The sequence below is a fragment of the Chiroxiphia lanceolata genome, chromosome 8, assembly GCF_009829145.1.
Source record: "Chiroxiphia lanceolata isolate bChiLan1 chromosome 8, bChiLan1.pri, whole genome shotgun sequence".
NCBI classification, from domain to species: Eukaryota; Metazoa; Chordata; class Aves; order Passeriformes; family Pipridae; genus Chiroxiphia; species Chiroxiphia lanceolata.
Genome location: NC_045644.1, coordinates 5,023,561 through 5,036,238, shown reverse-complemented (window position 1 = coordinate 5,036,238; position 12,678 = coordinate 5,023,561). Strand labels below are relative to the sequence as shown.

Sequence of the window (12,678 nt, the reverse complement as noted above, 5' to 3'; positions counted from 1 at the left end):
GGTCTCCTCTGGACTCACTCCTGCAGCTCCACATCTTTATATATAACCACTATTTTCACAATAGCATGAATTATTCCACAATACCAGTAAATATTTTATTCCAAGATTAGCAGAAGTGTTGCTCAAACAGAGTCTGCACAGACTCAGTTGGCTCCTGGCTGGTCCTCGTGGGCTACGGGCAACTGAGGTCAGCTCAGCAAGAACAGGCAATAAATCTGTTCCATTTGTCATGCAGAAACATCGTGAAAGGAAAATGAAAACCGGCAGAATTTTTCTTTTAAATGCTACCAGTAAAAACGTTATTGAAGACATCAATGACGGGAAGGTCTCCCCAAAGGGATGAGCCGAAATGAGGCGTAACATCGCCCAGACACGGCCCACCCACACACAATAACCACTGCTCGGCACTCCCAGCAAGACAGTTGTTCCTTCTCCTGTAAAAACAACCTTGGAAAATGCCCCAAATCTGCTAAATTAAACCCAGGTAGCATCAAACTGCACTGATCTGCTCCAGTGCTGTTCAAGTGCTTTCCTTCCGGCAGGAGCGAGGGATCCCTGCCTGCTCCAGGGCATCCAGGTAACATCAAACTACATTTGAAAATCCAATTTTGACAGGCAGCTACAGAATAATGCTTGCTAATATTATTTGAGGGTAAAAGGAGAAATAGTTTGGATTTAGATCTCTGGATCACAAGGCCATGAGATAATTTTAGTCCCCTCTAGGATCCAGGTTCCTCGTTCATTCAGATCCAAGCAGAAGATCTGAAACAGATTTTAAATCTGATTCTATCTGGCCAAAAGCTCATGGGCAGACACTGCAGACAACCTCAGACAACAACAGCAGCAGAGACACTTCCAAAACAAGGAAAGCTAGCTGCCCACTTGGAATTTTCTTCTACTGCTCAGGATATCAGGTCGGATATATTAAAAGCTATTTTAAAATCAAATGCACTGGTAGAGTCCCAGAGGCCCAACAACAATATCCTTTCCCCATTGTCCCAACTTTGTTTGCTTGGAAACAAAACCCACAAATGATTTTAGCATTCCAGATGTTTATAAACAGGCCATGCCTTGTTTGCCTGTTCTTCCTACGGGAAGACTCATCAGCATAAATGTATTTTATACATGTTTGCATGAATTGGAGAAGAGAATTAAATAAAATTAATAGGTGACAAACAATTCAGAAGCAACTTGGGCTGCGGGGATTTGCTACAGAGATATCTCATATTTGGGGTCCAGCAACATCAACTGTCTCAAACATGAATGAATCTTGCTCCATTATTTAAATTTGGTCATGATTAAAATAAATTTAAAAAAAAAAACCAACCCAAACTAAAGAAACAGAACACCACTGCAATCCCAACAACTCCCAAAATAATTTTACAACAATTCCCAACTGCCACTACTTACTATCCCAGAACAACTGGAATTTGATTCTGTATTTACTTAAGTTTGAAGCTATTTTAAGTACCCACTATTTCCCAAATTCCTATTACCAAACATCCCATGTTGCAATTAAACAAGAGTTACAGTTTGCAAAGACTCTGATCAAAGAGCAGGGACATGATGCAATTGTTTATATGTTTCCAGGGAGATATAAAAAGCTACAAAACACCTGGTGGTTTTAAGAGGTTCCCATGCGAGTTCTTAAACACGGAGTTCCAAATTCCCCAAATGCCTCTGTGCTTTCTGAGTGTTGTTTCTTTCTGGTCCTGAAAATTAACAGAATCTTTTTAATACCCTGGAACATATATTAGCTACTGTTCAACTGCTACAAATCCCTAAGTGGCAAATTCTGACATGCCACCGATTCCCAGCAAATATAGTACTACTACTGGTATTTATGTGCTGTATCACTGTAACTATTGATTTGAGATGCTGAAAGCAGCTTAAAAAGTTCCCCTTCTACCTGAGAACACAATATTTTGCTTCATTTATATTCCACAGATACAATTTCTCAACACCTGTAGAATTAATACAGTATTTTTAAAATAAAATGATAATAAAAAGGTCAATCTTGAAGAAAAGCATTATGCCCTTCTGACCTAATGAGATTAGGAGAAAAATAAAGCTCACACATATAAAACACAACCATAAGCCCCAGATGCTCAGAAGTTTCTATCACCTGCCTTTGGCTGAGGGAAGAGGGACTTCCCTATGCTCCTGCCTTGCCGTTGATGGGATGAAACAAATCAGTGCTGAACACACTCATTTTTCCCCTTGAGCTTTGTTGCTTCTGTCCCTGAGGAAAATTCTGGTTTCTGTGCAGGGATAAAGGTTGCTGTGAGCCCTTGAACCAGCCCCCATGAATAGCCCCAGTGTTCAGCTCCAGAACCCAGCGCGTTGGCCAACACAATGAGGGCTTGTGGTTCCTCAAGGCTGGGCCTACCAGACATCAACAGATGGCCTTGTGTCACCTCCAGGGGAAAACACTCCATAGAAATACAATATTTTCATTAAAAATTCAGCTTTTTTGTTTCATTCCTGCATGTTGAAGCAACTTTCAATAACTGCCATCAAAGCCATGGCGTGTCTCGAAACGAAAGGTTGTCAGGAAATCAGGATACCCAAGTGAAAGGTACAGCACAAACAGATCTAAGTCATTAAAAAATGAGGGCAGATCCTGCTCTAAAAAAATCACTTCTCTGACAAAGTCTTTTATGCACAGAAGGATACACGTGCAAGGTGTTCTCTGGATACAGGTTCTCATTATGCAAAGCAGAATTTATGCAAAGCCCATCATCCTCAGCAGCTGCAACTTCTGCTCTGTACCTGGTTACCCTGGGAAGGTGATGAGCAGAGACAGGACCCTGCAAACCCACTCCCACATTTCAAACCCTGCCCTTAGGTGGGATTTTTATCACCTTGCCCATCTGCCACTCAACCTGGGCATCACCACAGCCCTCACTTGAATTCACAGTTCTCTTCATCCTGCCTTTCCCCAACAGCTCTGTTCCCCAGCACAAGTCCCTTCCACCCCTGGGAATTAAAAAAACAGGTTGAATTTTCACTTCTAATCAAATCTTAAAATCCCACCTTGCTTTAGCTTGATTCCCATTCAAACCATCCATGTACTTTGGCTATAAGGTAACTGCTGTTATTTGCATACTAGAAATAGCACAGTAAAAATATTTAATCTCTTTTGTCTTGTTCTGTTGGTTTTGATGAGTTTTTTTTGGTGGGAAGAATCAATCTCTATATATGTATAGACACAAATAGATGTATAAAATATATACATTACCTAACACTGGAACTCAAGCAGTTTATTGCCCCATCTCCCTTCCCTCAGAGGGAGTGACAAGGCAGGACAAGTGACAAGGACTCTCAGTTTAGGGCACAAGGCCACAGGTTGTCCAAATTATCCCTACAATAAGGACAGAGTTTAAGTAAACCAGCCTCCTAGTTTCAGTGTACAGTGCTGGAGATCTCACAGACCCAAGTTTACAAACTTGGAAATACATGTAATATTCAAATAGCAATGTATTTAGGTTCCTAGAAGCTTTTATCATGTGACAGTCACAAATAATTTGCTTTTGAAAAACACAGGAATACATTACATTAATCTTGGAAAAGCACAGTGTTAAACAGGACATTGAGGTTGATGTGAACAGCACCGTGTCTCCCACGTGGATACAACAGTTTGAAAATTTACTCAACCATCAAGTTTCCATTCTGATCATGGCAAAAGCAGTTGTGTTAAATGCACTCAGTGTGAATGCACATTTCTTATCTACATAAATCCAGCATTCTGTGTGTGTGCAAACACCAAGTGACCATGCAGAGGCAGCCCCAGGGCTGAGCCCGCTCTGCCAGAAAGGGCACGGCCTCCTCCCACCCCAGCTGGGCCTGGGCCCAAACACAGGAAAATAATGCAAGGTCACACCCACACACTGTGTAACAGCACTACTGTGAGGGGCTACAGAGCTCTTTATTCTCCTTGTTAAGAGGATAATCCAATACTGGGAGCGAGACAGAATATCCCAGCGCCAATTTTAACTCTGATGCTCCATGTGCAACACAGCACCTATTCCCCACCAACCTTAGAATCACAGAATAATTTAGGTGGAAAAAGACCTCTAAGACCATCAAATCCAATGCTTAGACTTCAATTTGTCCATCCTTAATAGAGCGTGTGATCCCAAGCATGGAAGTACTACCAAAAGGATGTATTCTTTGCAAGACAAATCTTTTAGCTTTCTGTGGTCCTTCTCAAAGATATTTAAAAGACATTTTCCATGAATCTACTTTTTAAAAGGCATGTCTTCAGTCCTTCCACAAAGTCTACTACCAGATATCTGTCAACACATCAGCAGGTCTGCTGTCCTGACCTTCAAACATCAGCCTCTATTTCCTGGCCATCACAAAACGCACCCACAGAGAGCAGTAAATGAGGAGATGGCATTTTCTGTAACAGAGCTCAGACACTTGAAAACCTCTTGAACCACATCAGGCCCTTACTTTGTGTTTGCTACAAAGAGGGTGTTCCTGTTACCAGCCACCTGATGGTTATTACAGGGATGAGGAGGAGAACTCAGACATTCACTTCCAGGAGAGCACATGTAACTTGGGGAAGTAACTGTCACACATCTCAGTCACTGACAGCTGTTATTTGACAAGCAGCTTAATAAAAATCTAACCTGGTGGATCAATCAGTGACAAGAAGATTAATTACCTGGGTGCAACAAGGGGTGAGAGAAGGAGGACGGAGAAAGGGCAGGACAGGCACACACCAACACGTGGAGAAATAAATATGTTAAAGGAATCAACAGAAACCCATCAACTTTGCAACACGTCTTTGCATAATAATATGGTCAGTTAAGATGGTAAAAGTTGCCCAAAGCACTGCTGGATGGACATGGGGCTGTGCCACAGTACAAGACAACACCATGGTTTATATTCAGCTTTAGGAGACCAGGCAAGTCAGTGGAAGTCATTGAATTTAAGAATTACAAATATATGTAAATTCAGGAAAACATAAAAATTTTTTTAAAAGCATATCCCTCAGAAAACCAATAGACAGCTGTGAATGCATTTCTAGCTGAAAAAATTGACCAAACATTGTGTTCCCCCTTTCCCCGGCCCCCAGACAGCTGGGCACAGTCCTGCAAACAGCATCCATCGGGACAGTTCCTTCCTTTCCCACGCTCCGGAGCTGGTTCCGATTACAACTCCCAGTGATGGCAGAGTCCCGCTTTTGGGATGAGGTGCCCTGGGGAAAAGAGCTCAGGGAGGGTCTGTCCATCTTTAAATCTGATTTCAGTAACAGTAAACAGAGCAAAACTGTCCTTAAAGAACACGTTCGGCACCAACATCCTGCAAAGTATTCATTAGTGAGAACAAGGGCTTTCAGAACTGTTTACAGAGAAAGTTTTGAGGGTTCAGCGATTTTTCAAGGAAATTATTCAGGTTTCTTCCTTGGAAGACCCTGATAAATTAGGTCATATTTCAAGGGATAATAGTTTGATGTAGTACAGCAATTCTCAAGCTCTTTCAGTACACATTACAACTCAAGTTACACACACACACAACTTCTAAATAACTTCTGCAGTTCACTAGTCAAAGATATTAAAAAAAGAAAACATGAAGAATCTGACTGCCAAGATCATTGCGTATCTCAGGTCAACCCATGCTGTGCTCAGGTGAAACTTAGAGGGACTTACAGTGGGATAGAATCACAGAATCATTTAGGCTGGAAGAGCCCTCTAAGATCAAGTTCAACCATTCCCCAGCACTGCCAAGCCCATCACTAACCCATGTCCCCAGGGGCCACTCCACAGGTTTTTTGAACGCTTCCAGGGATGGTGGTACTGCTGCTTCCCCAGGCAGCCTGTTCCAAATGACTGACAATCCTTTTGGACAAGAAACTTTCCCTAATATCCAACCTAAACCTCCCTGGAGAAACTTGAGGCTGTTTCCTCTTGTCCTGTCCCTTGTTCCCTGGCAGCAGAGCCTGACCCCCCCCAGCTCCCCCTCCTGTCAGGGAGCTGCAGAGGGTGAGAAGGTCCCCCCGAGCCTCCTTTTCTCCAGGTTGAGCCCCCCCAGCTCCCTCAGCTGCTCCTGCTGCTCCAGACCCTTTCTCAGCTCCGTTCCCTTCCCTGGACACACTCCAGCCCCTCAATGTCCTTCTTGTCATGAGGGGTCCAAAACTAACTAATTCGAGGTTTCTCCTTGAAAAATGCTGCATTGTAACAGTACCAATTATCTCAATATCACACCTCCCTAAGTCTGTTTCTAATAGTTTTAAGTATTGCAAATAGGTCATTATTTAAATATAGTCCCCCATTTCCAGCTTTTCCTTTCCTCTTTGCCTTCCCAGAAACATTTAAGTCTCTACAACTTCCTCTCCCCCCAGTTCTGCCGGGAACCAGAGCTGGAGGTGGGAGGTTTGCCTGTGAAAAACAGATTAGAATTAAGTGTTGTATCTGTGGCCTTGAAACATGCTCTGAGCCAAGTTTTTAATTTGGGCTTTTCAAGATTGATCAGCACATGTGTAATTTAAAAGCCATTTGAAGCAGCAAGCCGGGTAGTTTGACTTAAAATTAATGAGCTTTTGACATCTGCAAACAAAATGATAACGTGAACCCATTTAAACTCATCCCTATATTTAACAGGAAAAGCATCTATCATTTTAACTTGCTTACACAAAGGCTTTTCTCCTGCAATATGAAAGCTCTTTCACCACAGTCCTGCACTCAGTAGCAATTTGCAAACTTTGCCCAATTGTATCAGACTAGTAGAAAGATAAACTGCAGATAAATTAATATTATCAAGTAATTAAACAGTTAGTAATTAAAAATTAGACATTGTGCAGCATGATTGAATACATTCATGAAACTCAAAGCTAAGTTAAAAAGACTCAGTGCCTGAGACACCTAAGCCCACAGAACATGGGACAGACATTATTTATGGCTTGTTTAAATCAATAGCTCATGATAATACTCATGAAAAGCACAGCACTGTAGCTCAAGCGATGCCTAGCATATTCCAGCAGAAACTAAGGCTAGGAATGCAAAGGAAAATAATCATCCAAGGACAAACAGCAAAGATGACAAGATTAAAGGGCAAAAGATGATAAAATGGAATTTACTGAAGGAAATAGGAAAGGTGAAGTAAGGGTTAGTAGTGAAAACTGCTCTGAAGCTGAAGAATTACAGCTCTTGGTAAGGAAATATTTACAGAACCTTCATCAAATACAGTGAAAAGAGGAGGGTCTTTAACCACCAATTCTCATCATTGGCTCAAGCTGTGATTACATGGGTTCCTCTCAACACCGACTTGTCTTTTGTCTGGGATAAAAAATTCCATTAAAAGAACCAAGGGAGGTAACAAATTATAGGAGTGAATGCCAAGGTGAAAGAAGACCTGGAGCTCAGGGAGCACAGTCCCACCCTTGGGAATACACAGACAGGACACCAGCAGGTCTTGGGACACTGCATCCTTTGGGTTTCAGGATCACAAGCCAGAAGAACCAACAACGAACCAAACTGTACAATCCACATTACACCACGTCCATGGGAAAGGGATGTTTAAAAAAGCATCCTGTTCCCACAGTTCATGCCAGTCTGGTTATGCTGGATGATAATTAAAATTACTCTGCTGCTCTTCAATCAGTCCCTTATAAGGGGCAGTGTGATGAACCACAGTAATGCTCCATTTTGGCCAAGCTTCCTTTAGAAGTGATTTCATATGAAAGAGATTGATTTCAGGGAAGAGGAAGAAAACTCAAAACCCTCAACAATTAAAGGAACATCCAACCTTGAGGGAACCTGAAATACATTGGTCTCAAAAGGGTAAGATCTTGTCATGAATGAAGAGTTGGATAATTCATTCTGAATTATTTTCTAGCACCTCCAGAGCAACAAAACCTAGAAGGAGGAGGTTTCTCCTCCAGCTTCCCTAATTATTTTGTCCCGATCTTTTTAAAGTGACAACACACTTTTCACTTTCTTCCCTTGTAAATCTGCTATTTGCTCTCTCTTTAAAATTCATAGTACTATTGATCCAAAGCCTTTCCAAGCCTTCATTCTTCCTAGTGATTCCTGTTGGTGCATCCTTGCTTGTGTGTGTTATCTGCAGAGAACAGCTGTGATTGGTACAGCTCCTTCCAGCTGCTGGGGCACTCTCACTCTCCTGGCAAAAGAGCTGCCTCTTCTCAACAGCAATAACCCAAAAACTGTCACTTCCAGCCCTCATATATTTTTTTAGTTTATAGCTCATGTCACTTCCACCTGATTTAGTTCTGTTTTTTGCTTTTACCTACTCAGATCTCTCATTCCTACCAGAAATTATTACTTTATATTAGAAAGTAAATCTTGGATAAGTCAAGTTTTCAGGACTGAGCCCTTTTTCCTTTTTACAGAGAGGAAAAAAGTGATAGAAAAATCCACAGCTGAGTTGTGCTACATTTCCCAGTGACAATCAGCTGTCACTGCAACCAACAAACTACCCCAGCAAATGGCTTTCCAGTTTTCTTTCCTTCCTTAGCCAGGAAACACCTTTGAACACAGACAGATCTCTGTGACCAGCTTTTTACTTTGCCACTTCAGCACTGAATCACTGCCAGGAGCCAAAGGGAAAAGGGCATTTTTAGAGCACTGCTGCTTGACAGGAGATGTGGTGGGTGAAGCATCCTCTGCTGACAACACACAGGATTTGGGCAGCCAAAGGGATGTCACTGATGGAATTATTATACCCGCAGTATTAAAAGGCACAACACTGCACACGTGCCTTAAAAATACATTCCATAATGTGAATAACTCAAAAATAAATCCTGTACAAATACTTCAACAAAATGCTGCTGCTGAGCTCCTCCTAATCTCTGTCTTATCAGTATCTCATTTCAGCTCTGGCTTACACAGGTTTTAAGTATATTTGCACAAGAAACCAGAAAAGATATCTACATTTCAGCAAAGAGTTTGGAATAAATACAGCCACTTTTTTGTTTTTTTCCCTTAAATATTAACTCTTATAGGATTTGTAACCCCATTTGGGATTATACAATACATATTAGTCAGGATAAAAACAACACTATGATGAAACCTTGTGCAGAAGGGCACAGGCAATGAGAAAAAAAAAAGGTAAGATTACAGTTAAAAGGCTGCAGAAAGGCTGCACTGAGCAGCCTGGTGGCTACAGCCACTTCTCATTCAGCTTGAATTCTGCTGCACCACATCACAAATCAGTTAAAGCAATATCCCACTCATTGCCCAGGACAGCTCCCAGCCCACAAAACGAGCACCACCTCCAGGGAACCCCTAAAAGATGCTCCACCAAGAGCACGTAATTCAGGACTCTTTAATAATGTATCAATCCAATTTACAACACTTTCAGTGCCGGGGCACCAGGTTATATTTTGGGTTACAGAGGGATTCTGCTTTCATTAATATTGTATCAAGAGATCAATAATGAAATGCCTATGAAGAAAGAGTCCTGCTCACTGCAGGCACCCCCAAGGGCAGCCCTTGGTTTGGCTGCTCTGCTGCCTCTTCCCAGACCATAAGGATGCAGGAAGGATGCACAAGGATGCAGTTGGAAAGCTGCAGCATCCCAGTGGGTGCCGGACGCAGGGCAAGGAACTGAGCTGGAGTCTGCACAGATGATTCACCAAAGCCATCACACTGAGCTGTTCTTACCACACTTTTTACACATGACACAATCAGCCACCACCGCTCTGCTGGTCCATTCCTGCCTGACACTGATGAAAACAGCCCCTTCTAGCAAAAACATCTGTTTTCAATCTCTTCCCCTCGGACATTTTCAGGGTATGTCCAGATACAGAGTAATTCACTTTAACTTGCTACATAAAGGCAAGTTTTTCCCACTAAAACATCATCATTCATTGCTGATGGCCTGCAAGTGCTCTGATTCCACCTTCAGACACAGGATCTCCACATGGTGTTAAGCCCTGCCATAAGTCTAGGCTGAAGAGTATTTTGGAGATAGAGACTGAAATACAGTATCACATTTACACAGTGACAGCATCATTCCAAGGAGTGACCCACATAATCCTCAGGTTCTCTATATAATTGAGCCATTTCTCCTGCAGAACTCCCCACTCCCTCCACCAAGGGAGGATGGACTGTGCTCCCCATCAGCATGACAAACATTCAGTGTTCCTTGTGATCTTCCTGGTTTTCATCCTACACAGCATTCAGCACTTGCCTTAGCTCTTTTTAATTCTTCACTGCTGTACAACTGACCTGCTCCAAAACCTTGAACAAATTTACATGATGTCATCAAGCATGAAGAAGTATATAAATACTTTACTGATAAGAGGAGAGCTGGAGAGGGGCTTTTGACAAGGGACAGGACAAGGGGTAATGGCTTTAAGCTGAAGGGGGGTAAATTTACATTAGATATTAGGAAGAAATTCTTCCCTGTGAGGGTGGTGAGGTCCTGGCACAGGTTGTCCAGAGAAGCTGTGGCTGGAAGTGTCCAAGGCCAGGTTGGACGAGGCTTGGAGCAACCTGGGATAGGGGAAGGTGTCCCTGCCCATGGCAGGGGGTGGGACTGGATGGGCCTTAAGGTCCCTTCCAACTCAAACCATTTCATGTTTCCATGATAACACATATACTGGACTTCTCAGAAAACACCAAGGCAGAATTGCACCACTGCTTTCCTCCAGCTCTATTTCACTCGGCAGTTTGTCAGCCCAAGTCCACCCATTTTCCTTCACAGAACCTCTTAAATGACAGAGAAAAAGGTCACCAGGTAAACTGGTCAAAGTACTGTAACACTCTAAAACTAGTTCAGTTAATAACAGAGCTCTGCAGCTTTGGCCCCTAAACCAACAGCTCCACAAAACCAACAAACTTCAATATCCCCATAAGTCACTGCTGTCACCTTCCAGCTGGGAAGGTGGAAGAGCCCACTCTGTGCACACAAGCACCACAGCTCCATCCTCTGATCCAACTCCACGGGAACCTGTGTGGGAGAGGCAGGTCTTACACAGACCTTGAACCAGCAGAGGCCCCAAACAATCATTTTCCAGGTTCCCATAATTTCAACCCACACGGTGAATTTCTGCCATCTCCCAAGTTGTATAAACGAGGAGCTGGGAATGCAACAGAGGGTGAGGGAAAAAAAATAAGAGCAAGGAAATCCAGGGATTCAAGACAGCTCTCCTGTCAAAGGTCAGCTCTTAACTCAGAGGTGATAAACCTCAACTGAGCTTGATAACAGATAGATAAACATAAATATGTGAGGTGAAAATGAGAAGAGCAAGCAAGATACAAAAGTTAACTAGGACCTAAATGTGCTAAAATTATCCACTTTGCACCTGCACTTCACAGGCTGAGGATGAACTGCTGTAGCCCAAACAGCATCAGCACAATGCTCTGAAGCACATAAAGATGTCTGGGTTTATTAAAGGTGTCAGGGGCACAGGAAGCTTTTAAACTAAGAATTCAGATTTTATCTTTGACTTGGAAGAACATATTCAGTGCATTTCAGGAATACAGAGTGTGCCAGTCACAGCAGAGCAAGGCTGGCTGGTGTGACACAGCTCCTGCACAAGTCCTTTATTTGCAAGCACAGACAGAGCCAATTAAAGGAATCAAACACTACGCCCACACCATTTTGTTTCCTTCATTATTTTGTTTCCCTTCTTCTCCCACATTTCTAAAAGAACTGAATGATTCCGTCAGTTGAGAAAACAAACATTTTTACCTTAACTCTCTTCACTCCCCTGATGCAGAGCTCCCACATATGATGTTTGTATCCCCACCAGCACAGCCCCACTCATCTCAGAGACCTCCTCTTCATGCTCTCCACTTGTCCCACCTCCATCCCACCTCCTTTTCTCTCCCAAGTGCCCCCACCCCAAGCACAAAGCAGAGGCAGGTTGTCCCACAAGCCCATCCCACCCCGTCATCAACAATAATTAGAGATTGTTACCCCATTAGGGACTCCTCCCACCAAAGCCCAACTTCCACCTGGGCAAGAACAAGACCGAGTTGGTGCCCCCAAAACCACCCTTCATCTTCCCACACCAAGGCTTAAATGGTTTCATTTATCCCCCAGCAAAACTAAATGGGAACTTAAAGTGCCTCCTGGCACTTTATATCTAAATATAAATCTCTTGTAAATCACACCCAGTTTCCAGCTGAATGTCATTAATTTTCATTAGAATTCACCTTTTTTTTTAATTTACAAGCCTAAAACACAGAAATAAAGATTGTCACGCACATAACAAATATTTTTTTTCCAATTCTCAACCTCTTTATTTCTAGTTTCCAAGGCTTATTATTTAGGAAAACAAGCTCGATAAGAGATGTCATTTCTTTCAACTCAGCAGTCTCTACCCCATCCAAATCAGACACAGACAGCTCCACAGCTGAATACACAGCAAAGCACTTCACTCCATGGAAATAAGCCACATGGAGAGGAACCTCACTGAAAAATTAGAAAAAAATAGGAGACAGCCTTTCCCAAATAAAAAACACTGCAAATATCCATTAACCCTTTCCACAAACCACGATTAAAGTGAAAAATAAAATCCAGCGATGGGAGACAGCTAAAAGTCTGGTGAAAGCAAACTAATAAACGGCACAAATGGAAACACAGGAGGCGTAAACAACACTAATCTTGGCCGAGAGAGACTAGAAGAGTTTGTACACAGCCACATCACCCCTCAGCTCACCCGAGCACCGCGTGTGCCCCTAGCCCTGCTCACCTCAG

The 12,678-nt window shown here is 42.6% G+C and overlaps 1 protein-coding gene across 3 annotated transcripts in view; it reads right to left on the bottom strand.

Moving 5' to 3' along the window:
* Nucleotides 1–11,686, bottom strand: part of PTPRE (protein tyrosine phosphatase receptor type E) — a 96,754-nt gene extending 85,068 nt beyond the window's left edge. Inside the window, exon 1 of one of the 3 annotated variants that reach the window (XM_032695166.1) lies at nt 11,668–11,686. The gene's annotated coding sequence lies outside the window, so the exon portion shown is untranslated. Of the gene's footprint in view, nt 1–2,125; nt 2,250–11,667 lie in introns of those variants that run through there. The other 2 variants (XM_032695163.1, XM_032695165.1) reach the window with 2 other exon arrangements.
* Between the last annotated feature and the right edge of the window lie 992 nt (nt 11,687–12,678).